Source organism: Dreissena polymorpha, chromosome 6 (assembly GCF_020536995.1).
Source record: "Dreissena polymorpha isolate Duluth1 chromosome 6, UMN_Dpol_1.0, whole genome shotgun sequence".
Classification (NCBI taxonomy): domain Eukaryota; kingdom Metazoa; phylum Mollusca; class Bivalvia; order Myida; family Dreissenidae; genus Dreissena; species Dreissena polymorpha.
Window position 1 is genome coordinate 22,489,424 of NC_068360.1, and position 16,753 is coordinate 22,506,176.

The 16,753-nt window shown below is 36.1% G+C and overlaps 1 long non-coding RNA gene across 1 annotated transcript; it reads left to right on the forward strand.

Annotated features, from left to right (window-relative positions):
• Positions 1 to 10,122: 10,122 nt before the first annotated feature.
• On the forward strand, positions 10,123 to 11,776 carry LOC127835419 (uncharacterized). Its single transcript, XR_008028517.1, has 2 exons — positions 10,123 to 11,410; positions 11,547 to 11,776. It is a non-coding gene; the product is annotated as an uncharacterized LOC127835419 (long non-coding RNA).
• The last annotated feature ends 4,977 nt before the right edge of the window (positions 11,777 to 16,753 follow it).

Sequence of the window (16,753 nt, forward strand, 5' to 3'; positions counted from 1 at the left end):
AATTGAAAATCAAAAAGCCACATCCAGCTGCCTTAACATGGAACAAATTGCAAATCTAATATGGAACGATCTAGCAAAGTTCATACTAGAGAGTCAAACTAATGACAAACTTAACCATGATGAAGATCCAAATGAAACCATAAAAATAACAATCACTGATGTTGTCTTGTACGGTGTTCAGAGGAAATGGCTCAATCCTAGCACAGATGTTTCAAATGCATCACAAAAAAACATTGAACAGGTATTATTACCTGAAGATGAATTAAAAAACCTAACCTACCTATGTTGTGAAGAAGTAGAACTTCTCCTAAGGGAGAGCAGCAATGATGAAGGAGATTCAGGTAGTGTTGCACAGGGTGGAGTTTCTAACTTGTCTGAAAACCCAGAGCAAATTCTCAAGAATGGAATGCAAAACACAGTGTTACAAAGGATCTCAGCACCAGATGTGGACCGTCAGAACCCTGTTGCTGAGGATACACAAGGATACCTACAAATGGCTTTCCCGGATGTCTTCCTCACTGGTGATGCATGTCCACACCAAGAACGTCCTCGTAGCATTAAAAATAAATCGGGCAGCTACAAATTTGCTTACCTGTATTGGGTATGCGCACAAAAACGAGCCATGGTCAATACTGAGCTTCAATTTCTAGTTCATAGCATGATTAAACGAGAACATAGCAAGGGAAAGGCCAAGCTCGCTCTGAAAAGTGATGCCTTTGAAACAACTGGAATACCTGTAAAAGAGGATTTAATGCAAAATGCAGAGCTTCGTGACTGGACTGTATCAAACCTAATGATGTTCAAGTCCTCAATACCGGATACAGCTCCATTCTGGAAAAGGTCAAGGGATGATGCAATAGCTGTTCAACGGGATTGGGAAGAAAGTGTTCCTTGGCGAAAAGACAAAATGCCAATGTCAATTATGCTGTTCCAGACTCGTGCTCCACCGTATAACCATCACCCGGCAATTCACAAAGTCTGTCCAGGTACAGAGACCCTCTCCATCCAGAGTGACCAAGAATTTTTGGAAGGTCGGCGAAGAAACGTACTACAGTATCCAAGCATCGTATCGTTTATGTGCGCATTGATGGCAGAGCTGGACACAACGTTTTTATCTAGAATTAGATATGATGGTGATGCCTATTTTACACGGTTTGAATGGGGTGCAAATGCCAATCCACATGCTCATAGGCTGTATTTTAGTCGTGAATTCAGTCAGCACATGGACAGCTTGAAACTAAATATACAAAACTGCCTTCAGAGTGCCAAAGACGAATGTTTAAATACTGGCCAAGATCTCGACAATCCTCTTGTTCAGGACACTATCCGTACTAGGGTACTCGACTGTTGGGATCATGCTAGGAAGGATTACATTGAATATATGCGACCATTCTACACCAACTGGAATGCAGGTTTACTAGCAGATGGTAAAAACAAGACATTTGATTTCATCTATGAAAGGACCTCCGCCATCTGCAGACTGAACATGGCAAGTGTGATAGACAATGCCCTCACAACCGGTGATTTTTCAACATTGGACACAATATATGTGACTGTTGTCAATGGAACATGTCGCCACTTAGGTCATACAGGAATAAACGATCAGCCTTCCAAGACAGATAAATGTGCAGTGGTTAAGAAAAAGCAATCGACATGCAAGGAAACTGGGAATAAACAGTCCACAGAGGTTATTACCTGTAAAAGGCGAAAACCGCAACCAATGAATAAAGTACCCACCATTGAGCCTGACAAACACAATAAGAAAATTTTTCAACTTCAGTTTGAATGTAACGACAAATGGTTTAATGGTCATGATCCTTTTGAGATTCTGCATGTTCTTAGCAATGCTGATGACAAAGCTGTTGTGCCAGAGTTTCTCAGAAAACCTCCAGTAATAGAGGTCAGTTGTTGCCAAAATAAAGACAATAGGGTGCAGGACTTAAATCTTGAGTTCTTTTCAGATACTGGTGACTCTGCTACAGAGTATGTAACTAAATATGCCTTTAAAGATGCAATTCCCACTAAAACATCTAACGAAGTGCTCATAACTGCAATGGAGAAGTTGCAAGATGGTGAACCAATAAATCAAGGTGCTGTTCAAAAAATGTACAATAGCCATGCAATTGCTGGCACAACATCTATCTTTCAGGCAACTCACCTCAATCAAAATATCCCACATGTTCTTTCAAATGTTAACATCAAAAGTTGCAGTGTATCTGGTTTGTCTCTGCTGAGAACTGACTATGATAAAAAAGATGGCGAAGATTACATTCTCCCACCTCTCATTAAACAATTTGATGGGCGACATGGCACAACAGCTGTTTTCATCGAATGTGGCAAAGAGTCGCCAAAACTGAAGGCAGAGATACAATGCAACATGTGTCTACATCAGTTTTGTGACTTGTTTGATGTTAAAGAAATTAAATCCAATGATGGGGGGGAAAGATTCTTACAATTTAAAAGAAGAAGTACTGCAAGAAATGGCAGATTGAATGCATTAAAGCTCATACCTTGCCATGGTATAAGAATGGCAAATCCCCGTGGAAAACAATATTGGCACTATTGTAGAACACTCTGCCTTTGGAAGATTCCTTGCCACAAAACTACTGACTTCTCACCAATTGCTGAAGATGCAGAATCTTTAAAGAAAGCTTGGATTGATCTATTCAATCAAACATTTCTTGGTGGTAATGGACTTCCACCATGGGCATACAAATTTTGGAAACATCACCATCTTCCTCGAAACAACAACTCTGATTCAGATTCATCCTCAGACGAAGATGTCGAAGAAAACCAGCAAGCTTGTGCAGTAGATGCAACTGATGACACTAATCTTAGCAAAATTAAAAGCAGTAATTACGATTCCGCTTCAAAACCGATAGCACGCCCCGGAAATGAACAGTTTTATCAAAACCCCGTTGATCGCTTGCGGTCTGCCCCGCAGCAGGGCATAGATTCCAAGCCATGTTTCAGTGATTCTGACGTTTTAGCCAATCCTGAAGGTGTTGATTTTATGAAGAGCTGGCTAGGAGAGAATGTTATACCTTCTATGGCTGAAATACATGCTCATATTTCAAATCTCACAAACACACAAGGAGTTTTGTCAAGTAATTCATTTGAAGCATCTTCATTAAATGATAAACAAAAGATGGCTCATGACATTGTTGTTGATTATGTTAAAATTAGATTAAATTGGGAAAAAAATAAACAAGCACCTCCCCCAAACCCCTTGCGTCTCATTCTAATGGGCAATCCAGGTACTGGAAAAAGCTGGACACTAAAATGCATTATAAGCAGTGTAATAAGCCTCTTACAATCTAACCCTGATTCAGATGCACAGGTAAGCACTTGGACAGACAGAATCAAACTTGCAGCTCCCACAGGAGCTGCATCAAGTCAAATGTACTTCAAGTCAGAGACTTTGCATCGACTTTTTTGTATACCTGTCCATCTAAATGAAAAAGATTTGCATCTGGAAGAAACATCTGCCACATATTCCAGACTTATGCTCAATTTTGACCCCAAAAAATTCTTTCTCCTCATTGTTGATGAGTTTTCCATGTTGTCACGAGAGATGTTTGCCTTTGTAACTGAACGACTGATTCAGTGCAACATTGATCTCGACAATATTGGCATTGTTCTTATTGGGGACCCAGCACAGATTCTTCCGATTGCAGCTGAACCTCTCTGGAGCGCTCGTTCGTACACGCATGAAAACAAAAAATGCAGTTCCCTTTCTATTAATGGTTTGATAAGGTTTAGACAGGTCTTCAAATTTCCACCGTTACAAACAATACCAAACTATGACAAATGGCAATCCTTAACATCGCCTAAAGATCGTCTTTTATCAGATGATATTACTGCTTGTCGGAAAGATCTGATGCTGGGCCAATTTGATGCTGTGTTTTTGACTGAAGTCAAAAGAACAGATGTTGATCCCATTAGTCAATGTTTCACTGGAAAAGTGCTTGTCAATATGAGGTATGGTAAAAAATGCAGGGAAAAAGAAATGCTATTCCTTAGGAAAAACTGTGCAACAGAACGTGATATGAAGATGGACGGGAAGTGGAACAGTGCACATATCATCCATGGGTATCATTTTCATTCAAAAAACCATGAAAATAGGTCAACTGTTGAGTCTGAAAACGCAAAAGCTCTTCTCAGACATCACAAAATAACAGGAAATCCGATAATGCGAATCGACTCAATACATCGTCCAGCAGCAAAAGAAAACAAGCTGAGAGCAATGTCTGCAAAAGAATTTGAAGGTGCCCCACCCAGCTGGCACGCATGCAGGGGAATGAGAGTCATGCTCTTACGTAACATTGCTCCAAGTATAGGTCTCTACAATGGATCATTACATACTTTGGTGGGACCAATATATAACAGGGACAGCATTGTTGCTTCTTTAACTAGTGCAGATTTGAAAACAGGAGAATTACAGGACTGCATTACTACAAAACCAATTGATACATGTGGAAAAGTACAGCAGATTCCCCCAAAGAGTGTATTGCTTTCTGTTGATGATGTTCCTTATTGTAAGGATACTGTTGATGAGTTTCCTTCAGGCGTACACATGACCTGTAAGTTTCAGGGTCCTAGTAACCCACCAGAAATGCCTGATTTTATGGTAATAGAAGCTTCCAATTACTCGGGCCCAAATATTTTAAGATTACCAGGATGCGAAAATTATGTCCCAATTCCTCCTGTTGAAAGTTACAAACAAAAAGCTGGGAAGACAAAGTCAAACATACCCTTGATTAGAATCGCCTTGCCACTCGAAGGAGGAGATGCAGCAACAAGTTTTAAAGGACAAGGAGCTAATTTCCCATTGGCTGAAGTTGATCTGGATGGCTGGTTTCATGTGCCTGGCATATTCCTGGTTGCCATTTCTAGGGTTAGAAGTCCCGCCCATCTTCATATACGTACTTTTCCAAATTACATGGACCTTAAAGTACAAAGGCTTAAGGAAAATGTTCTTGATGCACAAGCATTTGAAGAAGCCGTAAAAGTTAAGTCTGAACGCATGTACCGACATAAAAACTGTGGCGACCCATTTTGGACTACTCATTATAATGATTTGGCAGACAGTATCATAGATCAAGCTTTTGCAAAAAGGTTAAGTATCAAAAAGGACAAAGAGGAACTGATTCGCATCGTGCAACTTATGTTTATAGACACCGATACAAATGTTATTATGAGAGTGCTTGAAAAGTTGATCGAAACCCAGGAATATCTGGTAGCTGAAGCAGCACCACACATAAGTCAAGAGGATTATGAAACCTTGACTAATTACCAAAAGAACAAATCTGTTAAACCAAAGGTTTTAAAAAGACAATTTGACGATAAGTTATCTCTTGGAGGCCCATCATGTGACATTAAGAAAAGGAAATTACCAACCCCAAAACAAAAATTGTCACCTCTTTATCCCATACCTAATGAAAATTTGCTGTCCCTAAAAACTCGACCTGATATTTCCAGACAAACATTTAAAGGTTTGCAAAACAGTGGAAATAATGTGTGCTTTTTGAATGCCCCAATTATAGCTCTTTGCCATACCAGAAGTTTTGATGCCTTCTTAAGGGAGTGTCAATACTTGCACCAGCAATGCTCTGGTTACCACCTTCAAAATGAGATTTGTCCTCTTTGTGCACTGAATGAGATTGTAAATCGTGCCTATCGGCATCACAATTTACCCCTAAGGGATCTCCCTAAAATGCCAATTATAAAACTAACAGAGTCCCTGCTCCCTGGTTGGCGCCTAGGAATAGAACACGATGCGGATGAGTTCCTTGTTAAACTTTTTGACCGTCTTGATCAAACATACGATTGCCAAATTCACAAGGGAACTGTCAAAACTACAAAAACATGTCAAAGTTGCAGTTCCTCAAAAATCAAAGAACAATTCCGATCCCAAAGAATCTTAATCAATCTTGTAGATCTAGAAGAAACACAAATACGTATACAAGAGGGCATTAACAAATGGCTAATAGAACAGAAATTGCTTAATTGTGAACATTGTGGTGAAAAGTTACATGATGTCAAACGTGAATTGGTCAGACCGCCCAGTCTCCTGATAATAAATATTCATCGTAGTGCACAAAAGAGAATCTCTCTTGATAATAACATTTTTATTAACAACGAGACCTATGAGTTCAAAGCGTCTGTCAATCATCACCACCAACACTACACTACTGTTGGGTGTGTTGATAATAATCACTATATTTTTTACAGTGATGAGCGTGTTCAATTGTGCCACGGAAATTTAGAGGAAACAGAACAACAAAATTTTTCCATAAATACAGTGAGAACACCACTTGAAGAATGTGCCATTGTTTTAATCTATGAACGACAATTGCATTTATAACTTAAAATTACATCTGGGAAATAAAAGCTATGTCTCTTATGGAACAAATTATATTCAGAAAACATGAGTACATGCATGTATGTAGGCACCTAACATACAACTGCTAGGCACATATAATCAATTTTGTTTACATAAATCTGATATTACAGACAAAATCATGTTCACCATCATATCAGAGATTTACGTATTAAATGCAAAGAGAGCCTGCAACGCAATGGATGAATCATCTTCGTCAAATCTATTTAACAAATAAACAAAAAACAAAATATCTACAAACATGTCAAACAAATATAATCCCAATAAATAGGTTGTCGGAATAAACATAGGAAATTTGTATCAAAACATAAATAGACTACTTATAACCTGTATCTTGTCAGCCCACTCTGACCCATCAACAATAGCCACGAGAGGTGTCGCCGAGCAGGGCATAGATGACAGGTCCCTCGACATGCGTCATCGGCTTCTTGTCTATTCGCCCTGCTCTGGCTGCATCTGTTGAAAGGCACATAAAATCAACAATTTTTACATAAATCTGATATTACCATTGTCAAATCTATTTAACAAATAAACAAAAAACAAAATATCTACAAACATGTCAAGCAATAACAATCCCAATAAATAGGTTGTCGAAATAAACATAGGAAATTTGTATCAAAACATAAATAAACTACTTATAACCTGTATCTTGTCGGCCCACTCCGACCCATGATTTCAATCTTACTTTACCCTCGATATATGCTGGAAAATGCTGGATAACGGAAAAGCATCTTCATGGGATTGAAGGGTGCTGAGTTACATGAAAGTTTATGTTGTGTGTTATGTAAATATACATGATGTTTGATTAGGTTTGTGTTAGCATTGGATATTAATTATTAATATATTATTGCATGTAAAATTGTAAATACTGTTAGATTAATGTTGTTGTGTTTTGTAAATATAATGTTCTCTAGTAATTAGTTTTTATGCTTTCCGAAATAAAATTTCGGCGGAGCATATAGTTGCCAGTTTGTCCTTCCTTCTGTCACACTTTTGTTACATTTTCTCATAGCACCTTTAAAACTTAACCAATCTCTTTCTTATATTTCCAATATTTCTATGAAAGTTAATAACAAATAATTGTTTTCATCATCAGTATATGTTAATCTGGCGAAACATGAATACATTTATTTATTTTTTATTATTAATAATTGTAAAACAAATCTTTATTATGTTCAACTTCTTTATTAAATTCATGTATGTATGAATATAACACTGTATTATGTGAATTTGGAATAAGACATCAAACTGCGAATGGACATCATTTTGGTGATTTTCTCAAACAAAACTATTCATTTCATGATCTACATATATTTTGTAATACATTATCTATAATTTAAGCTTAATAAGAAATTTTCCATGACTTTTTCATTAACAGTGATTGAATTTGTATCATTTAAAGTGTATTTTGAAACCGTGTGCATGCGCGGCATGGACACAGTATCATTTAATGAGTTTTTTTTTTTATTAATAAGAAATCCAGTTTTGAAGTATATACAATTTTAATGATGCTATTATATATGCAAGTATATGTTTTAAGTATAATTTGTAAAACTAAAAAAATGCATCATATAAAACTGCATATTATGCACTTTTGATAAAACACAATTTATTCCCAAATTGATGTCTTATTCCCAATTCACATAATACAGTGTTATATGATCTTTACGCGATCAATATGATATTTAAATATTCTTATTTGTTCTCACATTGACTTAATGCTTTGTATAACTATTTTGTAAATGACAAAAAACTGTAAAGTTTACGTCAATAAAACAATCTGTGTGTCTGTCTTATTTGGCATGTAGGTACCTTGCATGGACCTCTACCTTATGATGAGGTTTGAGGTCAATGGGGTCAATGTCACTGAGGCTAATAATAGATTCTAATGTCTCACTTTTTTTACAGTTTGTCATAGCACCTTCAATAACAAACCGATCTCCTTCATATTTGGCACGTATGTACCTTGCATGGACCTCTACCTTTTGATTAGGTTTGAAGGTACTGGGGTCAAGGTCACTGAGGCTAATAATAGATTTTTCTGTCACTCTTTTGTTACAGTTTCTTAACAGATCTCTTTCATATTTGGCATGAAGGTACATTGCATGGACCTCTACCTTATGATGAGGTTTGAGGTCATTGGGGTTAAGGTCATTGAGGCTAATAATAGATTCTTCTGTCACACTTTTGTAACAGTTTCTCATAGCACCTTCAATTCTTTACTGATCTCTTTCATATTTGGCATGTAGGTACCTTGCATGGACCTCTACCTTTTGATGAGGTCACTGGGGTCAAGGTCACCAAGGCTTATAATAGTTTTTTTAGGTGGTTTTTAACACATAGATTGACAAAGCCCGTCATCGGGGAGCATCCATCAGTTTCACTGATATTCTTGTTTTTAAGGCTTTTGTCAGTTGATTTTCTTAATTTTAAGTAAAATAGCATTTGCAAGCAATATCAGAAATGGAATAATTCTTTGACCGTGAAATAAAATTGTATAACTGATCAATTGTTAAATTGCTAATAACATTTACAGGGTGCAGCATCAACGGGGTTCAAAATAATGTTGTGGTTACGGTTCCCCAACGGGGCCTATTATTTTGCAGCGACCCTACATCATTATATTCAAAATTAAAAGCCAAAATAAAAAAATCGCGATAAAATTAAAACTGTACTGGAGGAACGTTTTTTAGCCACGTCAACGTTTTTAACGGAGTGCGATTTTTATGCACGCACCGTTAGCATCATCGGCGAGGCACTTTATGTATTAAATGCATAGAGCGTCTGTGTTGCAATGGAGAAATCATCTTTTTTGTCAATGTTATTTAATGTTTTACGTAAATAGTAGTGCTGTGCCTCCGAACACAAGTGACACTCGGATTTTTTGTAGTGCTGTGCCTCCAAACACACGTGACACTCGGATTTTTTTAAAGTGCTGTGCCTCCGAACACATGTGACACTCGGATTTTTTTTAAAGTGCTGTGCGTCCGAACACATGTGACACTCTGAATTTTTTTTAAGTGCTGTGCCTCCGAACACAAGTGACACTCGGATTTTTAAACTACAAATGGGAGAAGAAGCCCGATAAGGTGATATAAGCCGAGCCTAGGAACATTGAATCGGATGGCGCCCGTTGATACCCCTGCCACTGAGCAGCTAATACGAGTTATAACTATAATTAAATGCATCGATTTGATTACGATGCCAATCCTACTAAATTCGATTTAATTCTTTAATATATAGCCATAGATAGTAGAGTGCCCTGCTCTCTGACTATTTGATACAGAAAGGTCAATGTTTTATCTTTACCTGAAATAACGACGCGCGATTTGGTTAATTATTACTTTGGTCATCCAATCAATAAGCGGGTAACAGTCTACTTTCCGACAAAGAGTAAAAATGGCTGAAAAAGTTGTGGCCGAAAAATTGTAATAATCAGATGCGCCTATGAAGCTAAAATAAAAAGTGTGGCAGTATTTTGGGTTTCGTGATGGTAGCCCTTCCTATAAAATTACATGTAAACTTTGCTTCACGGACCTGATTTACTCTATTTTTAGCTTACCTGTCACAAAGTTACATGGTGAGCTCACAGTACAGGCAATATGTACTTTGACAGAAACGCGTGTCCGCGGTGTTCAATTGTCCCAATGGGTGACATTTTTGGGGGGGGGGGGGGGGCGGACACACTACTGACCGCGGTGTTTGGCGAACACCTGAAATTGCCGCGATTGCACGCTATCGTAAACGGGAACACCCGTGATCACCGCGATGCTGCGCAGCCACCGTAAACACCTGTCTGTGAGAGTCATTCACACGTTTTAAATGTACATGTACAAAATAAAATCATATACTTTATGTACATGTTGATATTATGTGCACATTTTTTATGTGTACTTAAACTCGGGCAGTACGTTAAGTCGGAAACTGAAACTAAGCATTTAGATGATCAATACTATTAACTTTTATGGTGTTAATCAATGCAATTGCCCTTTTTGTTTTCACAAAATTGGGTTTCATTTTTCCCGATTTCCAGAAAATGACTTGTACATGTTGCATGAAATCTAAATATAGCGTGTTACAGCGTGTTTGATTTTTATTTTATTCAGATGAAATGTCAATTCCAAATAATTCGCAAGCTACCCCGGTACTTAGGAAGAAATTCACTACGAAACTTTAAATCGAAATTAAAAGATCCCAATGTTGTCTGCGCTACAAAGATTTTGTGTCAAAAATAAATACACCCATGCCAATTTTTGCGCGCTTTTTATGGTTCAGAACAAAGAAAATGAAAATATCATGGGCATATATACATGTATTTATTTGTGGCTACAATTTGTAACAGAACATGAACTCTACACAAAGCGCACACTAGGCGTCAGGTGATTTACGAATGTTGCAATACACCTGTTCTGATTGGGCGCTTATTACATCAAATCTTTAAATAGAAACATGCAGAAATTCATTTGATAGTTTAGAGATATGGCGAATGTTGTGATTTTTGCGTTTCTATCACACTTATCTGTTTAAGCGAACACCGTAAAATGAACACTGCAACGAGTGGCGTTTGTCAAAGTACACGTTGCCTGTACTGTATGTGATTGTGTGTTGTCTGGCGTCCGTGCGTGCGTCTCTCAACAGTTTGTGTAAACAGTAGAGGTCACAGTTTCAATCCAGTCTTATTTGGTCAAAATGTTTATTTTGATGAAATCTGGATTGGGATTGTTTTAGGGTTGTCTGGTAAAAAACTAGGTCACTAGGTCAAAAACTAGGTAACTAGGTCAAATAATAGAACAACCTTGTGTAAACAATAGAGGTCACAGACAGACAAACAGACAGACAGACAGACTTTTTTATTCAAGACTTGCACATTGTACATCGTCTAAACACATATATTTACAACTTATATGTCAACATGTTTTCATCAAATATGTATGAAATTAAGTCAGAATGTTATCTTGATGAAATCTGGGTTGGATTGTATTTGGGTCATTTGGGGTCAAAAACTAGGTCACTAGGTCAAATAATAGAAAAACATTGTGTAGGCAATAGAGGTCACAGTTTTCATATATAATTCGATGAGAATGTTTATTTTGATGATATCTGGGTTGGGATTGTATTTGGGTCATCTGGGGTCAAAAACTAGGTCACTAGGTCAAATGATAGAAAAACCTTGTGTAGACAATACAGGTCACAGTTTTCATCCAATCTTTATGAAATTTAACCGGAATGTTTATCTTGATGATATCTGGATTGGTGGTTTATTTAGTTCAAATAGGGTTAAAAACTAGGTCAAATCAACAACGACGGGTAAGACACCCCCGAACTCAGAGTTTCGGTTCGAGGGTGGGGAGGTGCCGATGTGTCACTCCTTAATGTGGCTTCCTGTGAACGCTTTGTTCTCAGGGAACGGTCCAAAGCCCGTGTAAACACAGATGGGGGAGAACACAATTTATGTGAGTAGGAATATAAACATACTAATGAAACATTTCCAATCGATGTTTACATTTAGCATTTGTTATGCGTTATTTTGCGATTTACAGGCGACTTTTCACCCAAGAAAAACTACATCGCAGTCAGCGCACCAGGTAAAAGGCCTGGTAAATGGCCCAAATATCAGCCTCAGCGTAGTTTCTTTTCCTGTTCTTCTTAACTTTAATTTTATTTGATATTGAAATATATGTATTATATATAATATGTTTTTTACACATTTTATATAAATTCATAGATATTTAACAAAATCGTATAATCTCGCTTTAAAATTCTTGTTGTTAGTTTAGAAGTTATTTAGCAGTTTTAAAGTTGTTCTGTTGACTCAAGTTGATGGTGTTTCTCCAACTGATGAGTCCCGGAAACACGGTACGAGTCGACAAAACATTAACAGTAAGTAAAATTTGTAACTTCTGGTCATAAGCATTATTTCAATATGACCTACTGTAAGAGAAAGACGTATGGGAACCTTTTTATGCCCTCAAAGGGTGGCATATAGTTTTTGAACTGTCTGTCTCTCTGTCAGTCTATCTGTCCGTCCGAAAACTTTAACATTGGTCAATATTTTTGCAAATTTGAAGATAGCAACTTGATATATGGCATGCATGTCTATCTCATGGACCTGCAAATTTTGACAGGTGAAATGTCAAGGTCATTCTTCAAGGTCAAAGGTCAAATATATGGCTTCAAAGTGGTGCAGAAGGGGGCATTGTGTTTCTGACTAACACATCTTTTCTTATACCCTACTTATAAGCAATTATTAATTAATGTAATTATTGTGCTTCATCCAGAAGTTCACAAGTTTACTTTCTGTAATATTGGGCAGTCTGCAAAATTAACCCAAAGCCTGATTGCCAATGCGATGAAATCTCGGCACTAGCGATAGAAAAATTGAATATATATTGCCTGAATTGCAATGAAAAAAATTCAGAGCAAATAAACCAATTACATGTTATAATCAATTACGCATTCCAGGTGTAAATTCTTACAGTGACAACGCTTAATTACTTCCCTTAGTTTTCTATCATTAGTCATATCCATTAGATATTATAGAGAGTGTAAAGTCTGGCTCGCCTATTTAAAAGTAATACTTTTGGTAAACTGAACTTGTATTCTACGCCGATAAATAAAATAATAGTGCGAGGGGTTTTATACATTAAGTAAAACGTTTAAATGTCTTTATTACAATAGCTTTGAAATAACGAAATAACCGTAACAGTGTTTATCATTCATATCATAAATAATGAAAATAATATTTCAAAATATTATATTGTAAAAATCTCTCAGTGTCAGATGTGATGGAATAAAAGTTTAAAACCTGGGATACTGATTAGTATGCAATCTTACCCCCCCCCCCCCCCCCCCCCCCCCAATTGCAATTGATATATAACGACTGTTGATATTACTTTCATAATAATGTCACTGTAAATTATTTTTTCTGGACATGAAACTCTTCTGGCTATGACATTTTCAAAGATTCATAGCCACATTGGCTATGAAGACAAAAAACTTAGTTTTGCAGACTGATATTGGGACGAAACACACCAGACGTTCGGGTCCATAATTTTCAAAATCCTCAAATATGAAATAGTTAATACGCAAATTTACTTAAGGTTTTCCAAAATTTAGCAATTATAAATGTTTAATCATGAATTTGGTAAGTGTCTGGGGTGTCTTGGAGAGTACTTTTCTGTCAATAAGATAATAGAGCCAATGTTAGCACTAATGGTTTTATTTTCCCTAAGTATACACTGATGAAATTGAACACTTATCATAACTTATGGTTATAATAATAATATATTGTGTAGGTTGTTTAAAAAAAAGATATATACAGTCTAATAATCATATTAAGTCATAAGACATGTATTTCTTAAAAAAGAATGACATTATGTGTGTTCGCTGTAAAAATATTTTACAGAAAAAATCGACTTAAGCTCAATGTCACCCGGGTTGTTAAAGTGCATTTTGACGGTATTGCCCTTGACTTTTGCCCAATTTGTAACAATGCCCTATTTTGAGAGCCCATTCTGAATTAAGTTCATGTCAAAGGGAAAAGTTATGCCTAAATAAATGAATATTACGAAACTAAACATTGTTACACTGTCGCTAATTTTTGATATAATTTTTATGACACTTGATTGTTTATGGCTTTAAAAAGCTAGTGGTTCGGCCGAAATAACAACATCTGTAATTAAGTGGCCTAGGCTTAAATATAAACAATCTCTGCAAGAAGTACTGTATAGTTGCAATCATCATTTGCACAGAAAAAAATCTCAAATTTATTTGAACTCCACACTCATTCCATCACGCGAAACCCTTAAGGTGTCGCAATACTGGTATGGAATGAGTGATGTATTGGACGTCATCATTGATGACGTTCAATCGAACGAATGATAAAGGGGGCTAAGTTTCGTTAAGCTGAGGCAAATCACTGCGATTTGAGTTTCTTGAAAACTGGCCGAACACGTTTGCTAAAATTTGACATGTATATGAACCAGAATGCGATCTACCTGTTGGCGTTGTCGTCATATCTGGGAAAAAACAACTTTTCGAGTATTTTGTGTTTAAATATTTTTTATGGGAAACGGCACGTGCGCAGATAAACATTGTGACGTCACTTCACAAACAGCGTTAGACATCCGCCATCTTGTAACGCGACAAAGAAACTCAGTGTTATTAGTTCAATAAGCACAGAAAATATGATTGTGTTTAATTATCATTAATACAAATGTCTATATTTTGTGCAGCGGATGTTTATTCAGACGGATACGACAGAATTACGTAAGTATCATTGTGTACTTTACAGTAGATTTTACTACGGAAGAAATTTATTATATCTCACTCAGTCACTGACAAAATGAGCTTGACACATAAACAACAACCGGATCGGATTTACATCCACATAATATTGTGCGAATCCGATGCAATTCAAATTACTAATGTTTGATAACGTTTGATGAATTCGTTATATCAATATGCATGAACTTTCAAGGGGAATAATTATAATTGAAATGTGCGATTCAATGACAGTGTTATATTGGGATAATTAGTCGTTTAGCCGTAACAGATAAGTATTTAGTTTGTTGTGTTTCATTTTCAACATAGTTTTACCGTTTTTTACTTAAAGTAAAACAGTTCAGTCGTCATTATATCTTGAATTTTAAATATTGAAATACATGTCGGATATTTCATATTTTCGGACGTTGCTGCGTAAGCTAGTTGTCAACATAATTATTAAGATACATATTTACCTTTTACCATACAATTGTGCAGCTGTTGTCTACTTAATGACGCGCTGTTTAATGTCTATAATGTTTTTCTGCCCGTGATGATAATAAGTCTTTAAATCAACAAACCTCAGCAATGTCAATGGTCTGTCAACATTAGAAAATTATTAGCTAAAGAAACTTCAGCGTACAATTTATATGGTATTGACATACCTGTTCTCTGAGGCCAACTCTGTATCTAAAGTCAACCAGAGTCGTAACATATTTATGTCACGCAATAAATCAAAGAATACTCATTTTCTTGGATACATTACTACATATATTGGTGAATGAATATAAATTACTGCATCGAGGAATATTTTAAGGTTTAAATGTTTCAAATGCATCTAACAATAGATGAAAATAACTCTCATCAGTCTGAAATTCACAATTTTGAAGCCATTGTCGCTTTGTCCAAGACTAGTTTTCATTTGGATACTGTCGGATCATCCTTGACATCTTTTGCTGATATTGTAAACAATAAAACATTACCTTTGTTTTCTGAAATCTATTATTTGTGATTAACAACAAACGTCTGGTGGATTATAAAACTGATTTCAGTGTGAATTGGGTAGTTTTAAATATTTACTTTGAGTTTGTATTTACACTACAATTTGTTAACAAAACAAGCCAGAATATTCTAAAATACCGGGAAATGTCATTCTGAATTTGAAAACACTTGAGCACATGGTATACAAATACAAATTTTATTTTAAGTCAGTTTGTACATAACAAGTATAACATTAGCGATGTATCGCTATTGACTGACATATGGTATGTTACTAAAAGTAGAAATACCGTGAAATCTCGGGAGATTTGCATTTCAAGAAAGTCTGACACATCGCTGTTTTTCTCGATATGAAAGAGCAGAATAGATAAATTTTAAATGTTTAAGATAGTATTTTGTGAAAGAATGTATCGGTTAAATGTGAAAAATGTCAATCTTTCCAATCAAGACGTGATTGATTTGGGCCAATAACTGCATTTAAAACCTGTTTTGGACCGGTCTTTGTTAACTGTCAACTTTTCGGGATTTTCTGGTTGACTCTCCTAATGGGGTTGGTCCATAACTATTAAGTCGCGCCAGTAGTCATAGTATAAGCAACATTGAAGCCTAATATGCATTCATCTATTATTACATAAAAATGATGATTTTTTTCTTACTTGGTAACTGGCGACACACATTTTCAATTCTATTTCATTAAATTTGGCATATATATTAATAAAAATGGCATCGTATGAACATGTCGTCATAGAAAAAAGGACCATTGAAGCCTAATATGCATTCATCTATTATTATTTGGGAACAAATAATTTTAACGTGTCAAGACCCTACATAAAAATGCTAATTTTGTTCTTACTTGGTACCTGGCGACACACATTTTCAAGTCTATTTTATTAAATTTGGCATAGATATTTATAGAAATGGTATCGTATGAACCATTAGTCGTAGTATAAGCAATATTGAAGCCTAATATGCATTAATCTATTATTATTTGGGCACAAATAATTTTACTGTGTGAAGACCCTACATAAAAATGCTGTTTTTTTCTTACTTGGTACCTGGCGACACACATTTTCAAGTCTATTTCATTAA